The 12286-nt window shown below is 44.1% G+C and overlaps 1 protein-coding gene across 1 annotated transcript in view; it reads right to left on the bottom strand.

The window, feature by feature from the left end:
* Positions 1-12286, bottom strand: part of USP47 (ubiquitin specific peptidase 47) — a 3572488-nt gene that overhangs the window by 3113923 nt on the left and 446279 nt on the right. The window lies entirely within an intron of this gene.

The raw sequence follows: 12286 nt of genomic DNA, 5'->3' as shown, positions 1-12286 counted from the left end.
TAGAAGTAGAACCCATATATGTCATATATGTTGCAGTACTCTTTACATGAGGGAGCCTCCTCCTTGGGCGACCAGACATCCAGCCAGTATACAACAGCTTTTAAGTACTGCTAGTACATGACATGTCACACAAATGGCTTAGGAGTACATCGGCCATAAAAGCGACATCCGCACGTACAACCCTCAGAACTGAATGCCCCAGGAGAAACACCAACCTAAGGAAACAAAAAGGTTATCAGACATCCAGAGCAAAAGCAAGCACCTGGGAGAAAGGATAGAATACTGCAACATAGAAAAGTAGAACATCTACGGTTATGGTAAAATTTTACACAACTGTTCTTTCCAAAAAAAAAAAAAAAAAAAAAAAAGGTGTGTACAACTTCTGGAAAGGGACTTGGAAGGGCATTTTTCCTAGGGCATTTATAGTTACTATCTTATGTATTTTGACATTGTAAAATTTATATTAATTGTATCCTGCCTGACATTTTTGATTTAACAGAACTTGAAATATTTTGATTGTAAGAGTTTTACACAGATATTCTATGTCCTTCTATTCTAATGTTGCAGTATTCTTTACATGAGGGAGAATACCAAAGCTTAGGAGAAAACCTGGGAGGAGGAAGGACCAGAAGAGCTCTCTAAAAAATCATGAAGAATGGCTCCAGCAAAACCAGCTCTAGATCTGAAGATGCCATCCAATTTGTAATGCTTGGTGATGGTATATGTACCGAAGTCCATGTAGCTGCTTTTAAAATGGAATTAGTATCCAAACTCTTAAAGAAAGTACCTGAAGAAACCACAGCCCTAGTAGAATGACCTTTAAAAAGGAAAAGGGAGGCTATTCCCATGGAAAACATAACAAAAAAAAAATAGCCTTCGAAATCCAAGAAATAATAGTCTGCTTGGAAACAGGCATTTCCAGAGCCCTTGGATGAAAAGAAACAAAAAGCTGATCAGATTTCCTGATAGCCTTAGTTTTATCCAAATAAAATCTGAGTTGTCAATGCACATCCAAGGTGTGTAAAATCCTCTCACTACAGGGTTGTGGAGAAGGAAGAAGTGGGCAAATGAATACATTGGTTAAGAGACTACTCACTCACAACCTTGGGCATAGAGGAAAGGTTAGTATGCAAAGAGAACCTGTCCTTATGGAAAATAAGAAAAGGTGGGGAAGCCATTAAGGCTCGAAGCTCAGATACTCTTCTGGCAGAAGTCAAAACTAGTAACGGAACAGGTTTCCAAGTACTGTGCTACAAGGAAGCTGTAGCTGCAGGCTCAAACAGAGCCACTGTCAGCTTTTCCAAAACAAAGTTCAAATCCCAAGGAGGAGGAACAGACTTCCTGGGAGGTTTAATGTGAAGGACGCCTTTAAGAAAAAGTTTAATCTCTAACCTAGAAACCAAAGGGGGAGACAAAGCCAGACAGGCAGAAATGGCTTACAAATGAACCTTCACTGAGGAGTAAGCCAAACCATCATTCAGCAACTCATACAAGTATGAAAGAACCAATGGAATATCCACAGACAGTGGATCCAGGTTGTGTGAAAGACACCAAATAGAAAACCTTGCATTCAGATAAGCATACTTTTCTAATATTGGGATTTCTTGCCTCCTACTGTACCCTAAACACTTTCTCAGAAAAAAAGGTGTCTGAAAGGAATCAGAAGCCTGTCAGACGCAGAGTCGACAGATGTGGATGGATAAGAGATCCTTTGCCCTGTGTGAAAAGGTCCACCCTGTGAGGTAACCTGTGATTATTTCTCTTGGCTAAATGCAGAAGAGGGAACCCATGCTATCTTGGCAAAAAGGGCGTCACCAGAAGAGTTTTTGGTTTGTCCTTCTGAATCCTGAATGGGACTTTCTGAATGAGAGGAAGGGGGGGAAATGCATAAACATTCCCTTCCAAGAAATTGAAAGGGCATCCACCCTCCAACCTAGAGGACCTGGAACTCTGACACAAAAAAAGAGGATGCTGTCTGTTCAGAGAGGAGGCAAGTAGATCTACTTGAGGAATACCTCACCAGTGGACAATGTCCAGAAACACATCCCTGTGAATCATCTATTTGTGGGATTGTGTCATGGACTTGCTCAGACTGTCTGCCACAGAATTCTGACTGGAGGAGATATAAAGTGCCTGAAGAGTCACCTGGTATTGAACTAACAGTTCCCAAGCCATGAGATCTAACCTGCACAGAAGGTATGACTTTGTCCCCATTTTATTTACATACCAGAAAAATGTGGTGTTGTCTGTAAACAGTTTTCGAGGTCCTGGACAGAAAAGAGGATGGAAAGCTTTAAGAGCCAAAATGAGAGCTCTCATCATTTGTTGCTTATATGGTCCTCCATTTGAGAAGGAGACCTAAGGTCTTGTACCTTCATGGAAGTGAAGGTTGCTTCCCATCCTAGGTCAGAGGCGTCTGTAAACAACTCCTGAGTGGGAAGAGGAGAATGCAAAGAAAGGCATGGGTTAAGTGAAATCTGCTAAATCCACCAAAGAAGTTCCTTTTTTAGACAAGGGAGAAGAGGAACCACAAACTCCAGTGGATGTGCATGCTGCATCCAAAATGACTTCAGGTACAAGTGAAACTTCCTCATGTGAAGTTTGGCCAGAGGTAGCATGGGAATGGTAGATGTCATGAAACCCAGTAGCCTGAGAAACTCCCTGGCTAAAAGAGCAGAAAGAGGGAGAAGCGTCTGGAAGTGATAAATGAGAGACTGAACTTTTGGAGGAGGCAGAGATGCCAGCATGATATCTGTCTGCAACCTGAACTCCAGGAAGATGTGGCCCTGTGAAGGGGAAAGAAAGGATTTTTTTGAAATTTACTGTAAACCCCAACCCTTGCATAAGAGAAATAGTGAACTGTAGATTTTATTCCAGGGTCTCTGCACAAGGAGCTAGAAAAAGAAGATTGTCCAGATAAGGGTAAACTTGGATGCCCCAAATACTTCAGTAAGCAATGACAGGAGAGATGCAATTTGTGAATACCCTTGGGTCAGTGGAAAGACCAAAGGGCAAAGCTAAGAACTCAAAGTGCAAGGAAGCAATACAGAAACGTAATAAAATCCTGTAAAGGAGATGAATGGGAATGTGAAGATAAGCATCCTTAATGTTCAAAGAGGCCATGCAAGCCTGAGAAAGAATAAGAGGAAAAGTACAGTTGTGTACACTTACCATAAATGTAGATGCTCGAGTATATTCCCTGTTGCAGTCATCACACTTGGGTTATTATCTGCCTGCAGGTAAGCCCTCAGTCGGCACAAATACCAGAGACTTAGTATTTATGCATCGGTTGCTGTCGCTCCAGGACTGACATCAAGTCGTCAGGGGTATAAAAACAGGTAGCAGATGCCATTACATCAGTTTTTCTTGCCCAAAATGTCAGGAGCCCCCCAAATAGGGAGCTAGGTTATGGTGGGGAAAACACCACCAGTAAAAAGTAAATACCAATACCAATACCCCTGAGAGGGGTGAGTAATAGACACAGATAGGTGAGAGAGAGAGAGAAGGTGGCTGGAGGGAGGGAAACCAGGACTGCAACAGTGAATACACTCGAACATCTACATTTTTGCTAAGTGTACACAACTGTACTATGTTCTTCGCGCTTCACTGTTGCAGTCATCACACTTGGGTAGATTCCCAAAGCTGAAGAAGGGTGGAGGCAGTCAAGAAGAGTTGGGGCTGGCTAGTATACTTTTCAGGACTGCTGTTGCAAAACCCGGCCTGGATTTGGAAAAGATAGGCAGGTGGTAATGATTGATGAAGGTGTGTACAGAACTCCAGGTAGCAGCTTCAAGGATGTCCCTGGTAGGGACTCTCCTGAGGAATGCTGTAGAGGTAGATGTTGCCCTAGTGGAATGTGTTCTGACCCCCTGAGGCGTTGGTTTCCCATGGTGCTTGTAGCAGAAATGGATGCAGTGTGCTATCCATTTGGAAATTGTTCATTTTGAAATGGCCTTGCCCTCTGCCCCTGGTGCAAAGCTGACAAGTAACTGGTCAGATTTCCTGAAGGGCTTAGTCCTATCAAGGTAGAATTTGAGATGTCTGTGCAGGATCCTTTCCCCTTCATTTCAGAGGATAAGAGGAAGAAAGTTGGCAAATGGATAGACTGGTTGAGAGCCACACTGGACACCACTTTAGGCATAAAGGAAGGGTTAATCCTGAGGGAAACCCTGTCAGCATGGAAAATAATGAAGGGTTCCACAGCCATAAATGCTTGTAGCTCAGTCACTCTTCTAGCTGACGTGATGGCCAAAAGCAAGGCTGTCTTCCAAGAGAGGAATTTTAATTCTGCTGACACTGCAAGCTCAAAGGGGGAAAGCATGAGCTTTTCCTGTACAAAGTTAAGGTCCCAAGCAGGGGTGGGTGCTCTCCTTGGCAGCCTTAAGTTGTTTGCCCCTCTCTGAAGCTGTTTGATAACAGGGTGAGAGAAGACAGGTGGCTCAGTGTTGTAATGAACCGAAATGGCAGAGGCATGGATCTTAATGGAGGAGAAGGATAGCCCCCTGTGAGATCGCCTAAGCAATCCAGGATTAGAGGCAGGGAGGGTAGAGTTGTGTCCTCTCCTTTAGACTGAATCCAGGAGCAGTACCTTTTCCTCTTATCAGCATAGGATTTCCTTGTACTGGGTCTTCTGGCTTCAAGAATGATGTCCACCACCTGCTTGCTTAGGCTGGTTTACTGGGGGATAATTCAAGGAATAAGCCAGACTGCAATATTTAGGGTTTGCAGTTGCGGGTGCCAGATCTGTCCCCTCTGCTGAGAGAGCAGGGTTGGGTTCTTGTGTAGGTGCCAATGTGGCACTGGTGAAAGGCTGCGCAGGAGTGGGTACCAGTGCCGGCGTGGTCAGTCCGGGGCAATAAGAATTGTCCTTGGTCTGTCCTGTCTTATCTTGTGTAATACTCTTGAGAGAAGGGGCAGAGGGGGAAAGGCATAGATTGAGAGATTTACCCACTGGAAGGATAGGGCATCCACTTTCCAGGTGTGAGGTGTCCTGGTGCAGAATTTGCTGAGCTGGTGATTGCAGTGGGAGGCAAAGAGATCCACCTCTGGGGTCCCCCATTTCTGAATCAGAAGGTTGAAGGTGCTGGGCTCTAATTGCCACTTGTATGGGTCTAGGAGATTTCTGCTTAAGTCTTCTGCCAGTAAGTTTTGTTTGCCTGGCAGGAATTGAGCTTGCAGATGGACCTGCATGTCCAAGGCCGTGTTCCACAGGGCCATGGGTATCCTGCAGAGTGGGTAATAGTGGGTTCCCCCCTGCTTGTTGTGGTATCTGTTTTTATTAGCACGTGTCCTGGTGAGAGTAGGCATCTGAAAGCTGTCAGAGAATGCTGCACAGCTAGCATCTCTTTTTGGTTGATGTGCAGATGAATTTGACTTGGGCTTGAGTGGCCCTGAATGCACTTGCCGTCCATGTGTGCCCCCCCCCAGGCATAGTCTGATGCATCTGTGGTTAGGGTCTGGGCAGCGTGGGGTTGAATAATGGGCAATCCTTTGTTGTGGTTGCATGCTGCTGCCCAACAAACAAACTCTGTCCTTAGACAGGGTATGATAGGAATGACGGTTTCCAGGTCCTGAGAATGTTGGCACCAAAGACTTTTTTAAGTACCATTGAAGTTTCATCATATGCAGTCTGGCATATGGAATTAGTAGGATGCATGAGGCCATGAACCCTAGGGTCTGCAGGATTTTCCTTGCAGATAGTTAGGTTCTGGTGGCCATTTGAGTAAAATAGTCTGTCAGATAGGTTTGTTTTTCTGGAGTGAGGAATGCCATCTGGGAAGTTGTGTCCAGCTTGCTCTCAGGAATACAATCTTTTGACTGGGGACTAGTTTTGATTTCTTTTCATTGATGGTGTACCCCAGGGAAGTTAGAAGTTTTTTTACAAATGTCAGGTGCTGCAACAGCATTTCCTGTCTGCCTGAATCAGGCAGTGGTCCAAGTACGGGTAAATGTGAATATTTCTCTGTCTGCAGTAAGCAATGGCTGGAGCCAGGCATTTTGTGAATACACTGGGAGCAGTGGATAAGCCAAAGGGAAGTGCAGAGAACTGATAATTCAGAGATCCTGCCCTGAAGTGCAGATATTTCCTGCATGACTCCCTTATCGGGATGTGCAGATAGACTAAGTCTAGGGTGACTAACCAGGCATCTTTGGCTAGCAGAGGTAGAAGCTGCTGCAGGGTGAGCATTATGAATTTTGGTACCACCAGGAAGGTGTTGAGAATTGAAAGATCTAGGATTGGGTGCCAAGTGCCCTCTTTTCTGGGTACCAGGAAAAGTCTGGAATAGAATCCTTGACCTATCTGTTCCGCAGGAACAGGATGAATTGCCCTTATAGAGCAGGGATTGAACTTGGTTTTGTGCCTCTGCCCACTTGTTTGGAGGAAGGTCTGGGAACACTTCTGGAGTTGGCAATGAGTGGAAGTAAAATTTGTACCCCTGGGATACAATGTTTTGGAACCATCAGTCTTTGGTGATGGAAATCCAGTTTTTTGCATGAAGGGCAAGTTTTCCTCCTAGGGGCACAAGCAATTGGGCAGAGGTGGGAAGTGGAGTTGAGAAGTCATTGGGAATTCTTTCCGTAAAGGGTGGCTTAGCACTCCCTGCTTTAGAGGTGGAGGCACTCCATTGTTTAGATCTCTGCATACCATGAGACTGTAGTCTGGGGGGGGGGGGTCTGTTTCCCCTGGGTCTAGTTTGAGATGGCCTTGAGGGGGCTGGAAAGGACCATTGTTTTGAGAGGCAATGCCTACTGAATCTAGGAGGCTGTACTTGCAAGAATTCTTTGACTGTCTGCATAGATTTAGCTTTTTCTTCCATCTTTTTAAGAAACTTTTCTGCTTTGGTGCCAAACAGATTGTCCTTGTTCAAAGGAGCATCTAATAACTTTGATTTGACATGGTCTGGCAAGGTCTGCTCCTTAAGCCAAGCACAGAACCAGTGACTGCTGCCCTGCAAGATGTTTCTATGGCGTCAAAGCCACACTGCAATGTATGCTTGCTGACTTGACTTGCAAAAAGCATAAGCTCTTGCAATTCTTTATTTTTTGCACAGTCTGTAAAGGTAGCTATTTTTTGCTTAATAAGTTCCATAATATGTTTTTGATACTTCAGCATGTGAAACTGACCATTCAAAGCCCTAATGCTGAGAGTTGCAGAGGTATATACTGTCTTACCCCATCTGTCCAAAGTTCTGGAATCACTGTCCGAAGGGGTGGGATTCTTAGTTGTAGTTGCTTTGATACCTTAGGCCCCTGGGAAATGACCTCTGGGTCAGCAGTAGGATTTTTGAAAAGGAATTTGTGAGAGTCAGGTACTCTGTAGTACCGGTCTGGTTTCCTAGGAGCAGGGGGTAAAGTATCAGGAGTAAGACTGGATTCCATAAAAACATCAACAACTTCCACGACTGGGGGTATTGCTAAAGTCCTATGTTGTAGCAAGTCTAGAAATTCTCTGAGTCTCTTTTTGGACTGAGGATAGTCTTCGCATTCCCAATGGAAATGCTTTTTTAAAGCATGTAAGGTTTCACCAAAAGAAAAAAATCCTCTGGAGGAGAGGCAGAGGGAATGGATTCCTCTGCATCTGAATCCTCACAAGCAGATAAGGGCATGTCTTCATAATCAGAACCTTCAGAGTCATCGGATTCTTGGTCTGTTGAAGCTGCTGGGGACTGATCACCTTTTCTCTTAGCAGGGGAAGGCTGACTTCCCCTAATCAGCATAAAAAGTTCTTCTGCCATTCTAAGTATTTGATGTTGTGGCAAGGGAGCAGGTGCATGCGCTTTGGTCTTCAGATTTCTAGGCGTAGCACATATTTTTGGCGTTAAAAACTCAGTAGTTTTAGACAGAACTGAAGTCGTCGGTTTGTGTCAAACATCTGTAGTGCGAAGAACTTCCTCAGAAGCCGATGCCTGCTCAGCAGCTCCAGACCCATCCAAGGTAAAGAAATCTGCAGGTTCCACAGTTGAAGAACAGTCTTGCGGCATACCAGACTCCGAATGGGTCTCAGTACAGGCCTGCGAATCCATTGAAGCGGGCATCAGGGACTGCAAACGCGCCTCACTGAGCAACGGTGAACTGGCAACTAGCTTAACGGAAGCATCATTGGAAGCTTTGGACCCATGAGGTCTGTCTCTGTCTTTATCCTTACATTTTTTGGAATATCGGTAGTCGGATAGCTTACTCAAGCCATTTTGAGATACAGAGATAGAGAACGAAAGTATTTACAGACAAAAAGGGCCCAAAGATGAAAGGTTCGGGTGTTGAACAAGGCACAAAACAGACAGAGAGGTACGTCGTGGTCTGGGCCTAAACAGCTGACGCAGTAAGAATGATAATCTCGGTGTGGTATTTGCTTTCCACAAGCAAGACAATTGTTAACTTTTTCTGACATCGGTTAGAGCAAGAAAAAAGGATCCCCAACGGGGTACTTAGCTTTAGAAGACTTCAAGATAATTCAGTTCGTAAATGAAAACTCAGGTAGCGGCTGACCGGCACTCGTGCGAACTGCTTCTGCTTCGGGCTCCTCGACAAGAAAGGCTGATGTAATGGCCTCGGCTGCCTGTTTTTATACCCCTGACGACAGTCCTGGAGCGATAGCAACCGACACAGAAATACCAAGTCTCTAGTATTCGGGCCGACTGAGGGTTACCTGCAGGCAGATAACCCAAGTGTGATGACTGCAACAGTGAAACACGAAGAACATCAGGGTTTGCAAGGACAGCATTCGGAAGATAGGAACTTTCAGAAAAGTATTGATGTGAGAAAGATCCTTAATGGGTCCCCATAGGCTGTCTTTTCTGGATACAGGAAACATCATGGAATAAAACTGTCTTCCCTTGAGGAGTGCAGAAACTTCATGAATTGTTCCCTGATGTAGCAACTCCAGAAGCACCAGTGGAAATAGATGCAGTTGGTCTTGAAGTGTTTGTGGAATTCCCATGAATGGAGGAACTGTTTTCCAGACTAAGAAGTACCCTTGTTTGATAATGGAAAGAACCCATGAGTCTAGAGTAAGTTTCCCAAACTGGAAGAGAAAGGGAAAGACTTAGAGAAAGAGAAACAAGACTGAGATGAGTGTGGTAGTCACAGACTACCTGGCTTGTCTGGAAAGAGCTGCTTCTGCGCAGGAACTGGCTGAGAGGACTTAGACTGAGGAACTCTCCTACCTCCTTTCTTGCTTTTGGAAGCGGGCAGGTGAGTTTGTTTTATAACAAAGGAAGTCTTTGATGGATAATTCCTCTGAAATTTGGGGACAGATGAAATAAAAAAAATGTTTCAAGTCCTACAGATCCTTGGCTTTCTCCTGCAAAGATTTAAACAAATCTGCAGCTGCAGTCTCAAACAAAGCACAGTTGTCTAAAGGAACAGCCATTAATTTTGCTTTGATATCATCTGGAGTGGTTGAAGCCTCAACCGTCAATAACTCCTACAAACAGATCAATATGCAGCTGGCCTGGAAGATGCTTCTGCTGCATAAGAGCTATATTTAATGGAGTGACGAGCTACCTAAGAAGAAAATCCTAACAGAGGCATTAGCTGAGTTTTAACATCAAAGACTGGGAGGTGTGAAATTGCTTGAGAGGATTAAGAAAGAACAGCCAAAGCATATTTAGTCGCATGGGTTTGGTAATTTATAGCACAGATAGCTAAGGTGGCAGAAGTATAAACATTCTTCCCTATTCTTTTCATAGTCTTGCTCTCCTTATCAGAAGGGAGAAGCTTGGTGGAAGGCAAAAGTCTGGATGTGTTGTCAGAACCAATGGAAACCACTGCAGGATCTGCTAAATGGCATCTGTAAAGACATTTACAGTTTTCTGGCACCTAATACAACTTTTAGGGGCAGGAGCCTGTGAGACTGGGGCCTTGTATGCTGAGGTAAAAGCATCCAAAAATGCTGGTAAGTCTGGAGGTACAGCAGAAGGGGAAGAAGAATCCAATTGTAAAAGATCATAAATTTTTTCTGCGCATCAGAAACCTGAGAGCAGACCCAGTTAAAGAATTTCTGCACTTTAGCTAATGTTTCCCCAAATGTGATCTCTTCCACTAATGAATTTGCGCCATCAGACTCTTCTTCAAGAGAAGTATATTCAAGGGGGGGGGGGGGGTGGAATTTGAGTGGAACAGGCCAAAGATTCATCCTCAGAAGAACCTTCATCCTCAGATGATTGCAGCACCCTAACTCCCTTGAGTGGGGAAAAAGTTAAAGGAGAAACAGGATCAGCTGAAGGAGGCTTAAGAGCCATGAGTGCATTAAGCAAGCCTTGAGAAAAAGTTTCCCAATCTGATTGTGGAGTCTTGAGTGCTGAAATGTACTTGTTTTTTTTGCTTCTTTTTTAACTTGACATCAGCCTGATGAAAAGTGGAGGGACTCGGTGTAGTCCTGCACTCAATAATATTAGTTGGAATATCCTCCCTGCCTAGTATCTAAGGGATACTCCTAGGTCCTTCCAAAATAATGAGCCTTGGTTCCCCTTGACCATCTAATGTGGACATCTGCCAACCTCCGGATAGACCTCCAGGTCTCATCAACCTTGAGAGAGACATCAGAGGCTAAAGACACAGCTGAAGATTCATGCCTGGCTTCCTGGCCTTCCTCTTCAAAATAGGTTTGACAGAAGTCCCAAACGCACCCTCCATAACATCCCTGGCTAACCACTTCAGTCGCTGATTTTCTAAATCAATCTTAAGAGATGAAAGACGGCTATGTAGGGTCTTAGGGGCAAAGGCCTGGCAAATAGAGCAAAATGTATGGTCATGCGTAGGCCCCAAACAAAAGAGACACAGGTCACAGCTACCTTTGTGTGTAAACTGTCTCTCACATTGGCAATTGCCTTTCCTAGATGACATGAAACCATCACAACAGAAAGCAGTAGCATAAGAAGAAAACCAATGGGGCACTTATCTGAAAAGCAGATCTGCAGCAAATAACTTGGGTGACGAGATCTGACGATCGAAGATGACGTTTGGACTGCAGCAGAGAAGTTTTGAGGATTGTACACGTGGACATCGCTTTTATGGCAGACGTACTCCTAAGCCATCTGTGCAACGTCTCGCATACTAGCAGTACTTAAAAGCTCTTGTATATTGGCCAGATGTCAGGTCACCCAAGACGGAGGATCCCTCAAGCAAACAATACTACAACATTAGAATAGAAGGACTTGGAAACTTATTCTGCAGGGACATATAATCCATGTCACTTAAGTGCATCTTATGTAACAATCGTATAACAGTGTGAACAGAACGAAAAAAAAAAACCCTTCAAAACCTTAAAAAAATAAAAGTTGAATAAATATATGAATAAGACAAAGCAATAAAAGTTGTAGAGTCAGGCTCATGTCAAGCAGCAGCATACTGGCATGCACCAAAGAGTAATACTGGGGAACTGGATTTTACAACTGACAGCAGTTAAGTAGTTTCATTATCAAGAAAAAAGACCATGAGTGAACCAATTAGCACTCTAAAAACAGCAGCAATACAGTCATGTTGCCAAATCTTAAAAAGAAAACAAAAAATTTTAACAAAACCCAGTACTAACTTATAAAGTATGCCTCAACTACCTATCCTCATCAAAAACAGAACACACAGCACATGACCACTGCATTAGAAGGATGAAGCCCTGACTATGGCACAGATGATCCATGTTTTAATATGGGTGCTTGGAAAAAAACAGGCAGGGAGGGTAGGAGTAAGTGGCTGGCAGACACTTTCCTCTCCTGGACTGGTCTACTCCATTAGCAACATCTGTAGGAATCAAAAAGTCCACACACTTGCTAAAACGTTCACTCCCTACCACTGGACTCTCACTTCTAATTGAGGGACAGAGCTGGTGAGATCTGTTCTGGGGAATTAATAGGTCGTAATGTTATCACCCCAAGGAGGGAATTGACCTAGATATTGTCCTATGTTGAGGGAGACAATGATGAACCCTTTGGCCTGAAATGACTGTCTTGAACATCCCTTACCCTGCCTGAAAATGCACCTGGTGTGCTCTCCCACAGGAGAGGCAGGTAAGGCCCTACTGGTCCATGTTCCCTTTCCTCATAAGAACGATGGGTCACATCAGTAACAATAAAGAAGTTACTGGATGATTAAGGGGGATGAAGGGAGGAAAAGAAGCAGTGTGGAGGTGTGCTTTTTCAACAGAAATTCAAGCAGTACTAAACTATGTCTTCCCTAACCAAAAAGGCTTATTACAACACAAATGTTTAAAACAACATTAAAATAAACGCCAAACCTGCCACACAGGCAGTTCCTTGGGGCATGTAAATTACTGCATATATCTGGAGGA

The sequence above is a fragment of the Protopterus annectens genome, chromosome 9.part0 (assembly GCF_019279795.1).
Source record: "Protopterus annectens isolate FY-2018-M chromosome 9.part0, PAN1.0, whole genome shotgun sequence".
In the NCBI taxonomy this organism is placed as follows: domain Eukaryota; kingdom Metazoa; phylum Chordata; order Ceratodontiformes; family Protopteridae; genus Protopterus; species Protopterus annectens.
This window is presented reverse-complemented; position numbering and strand designations above follow the sequence as displayed.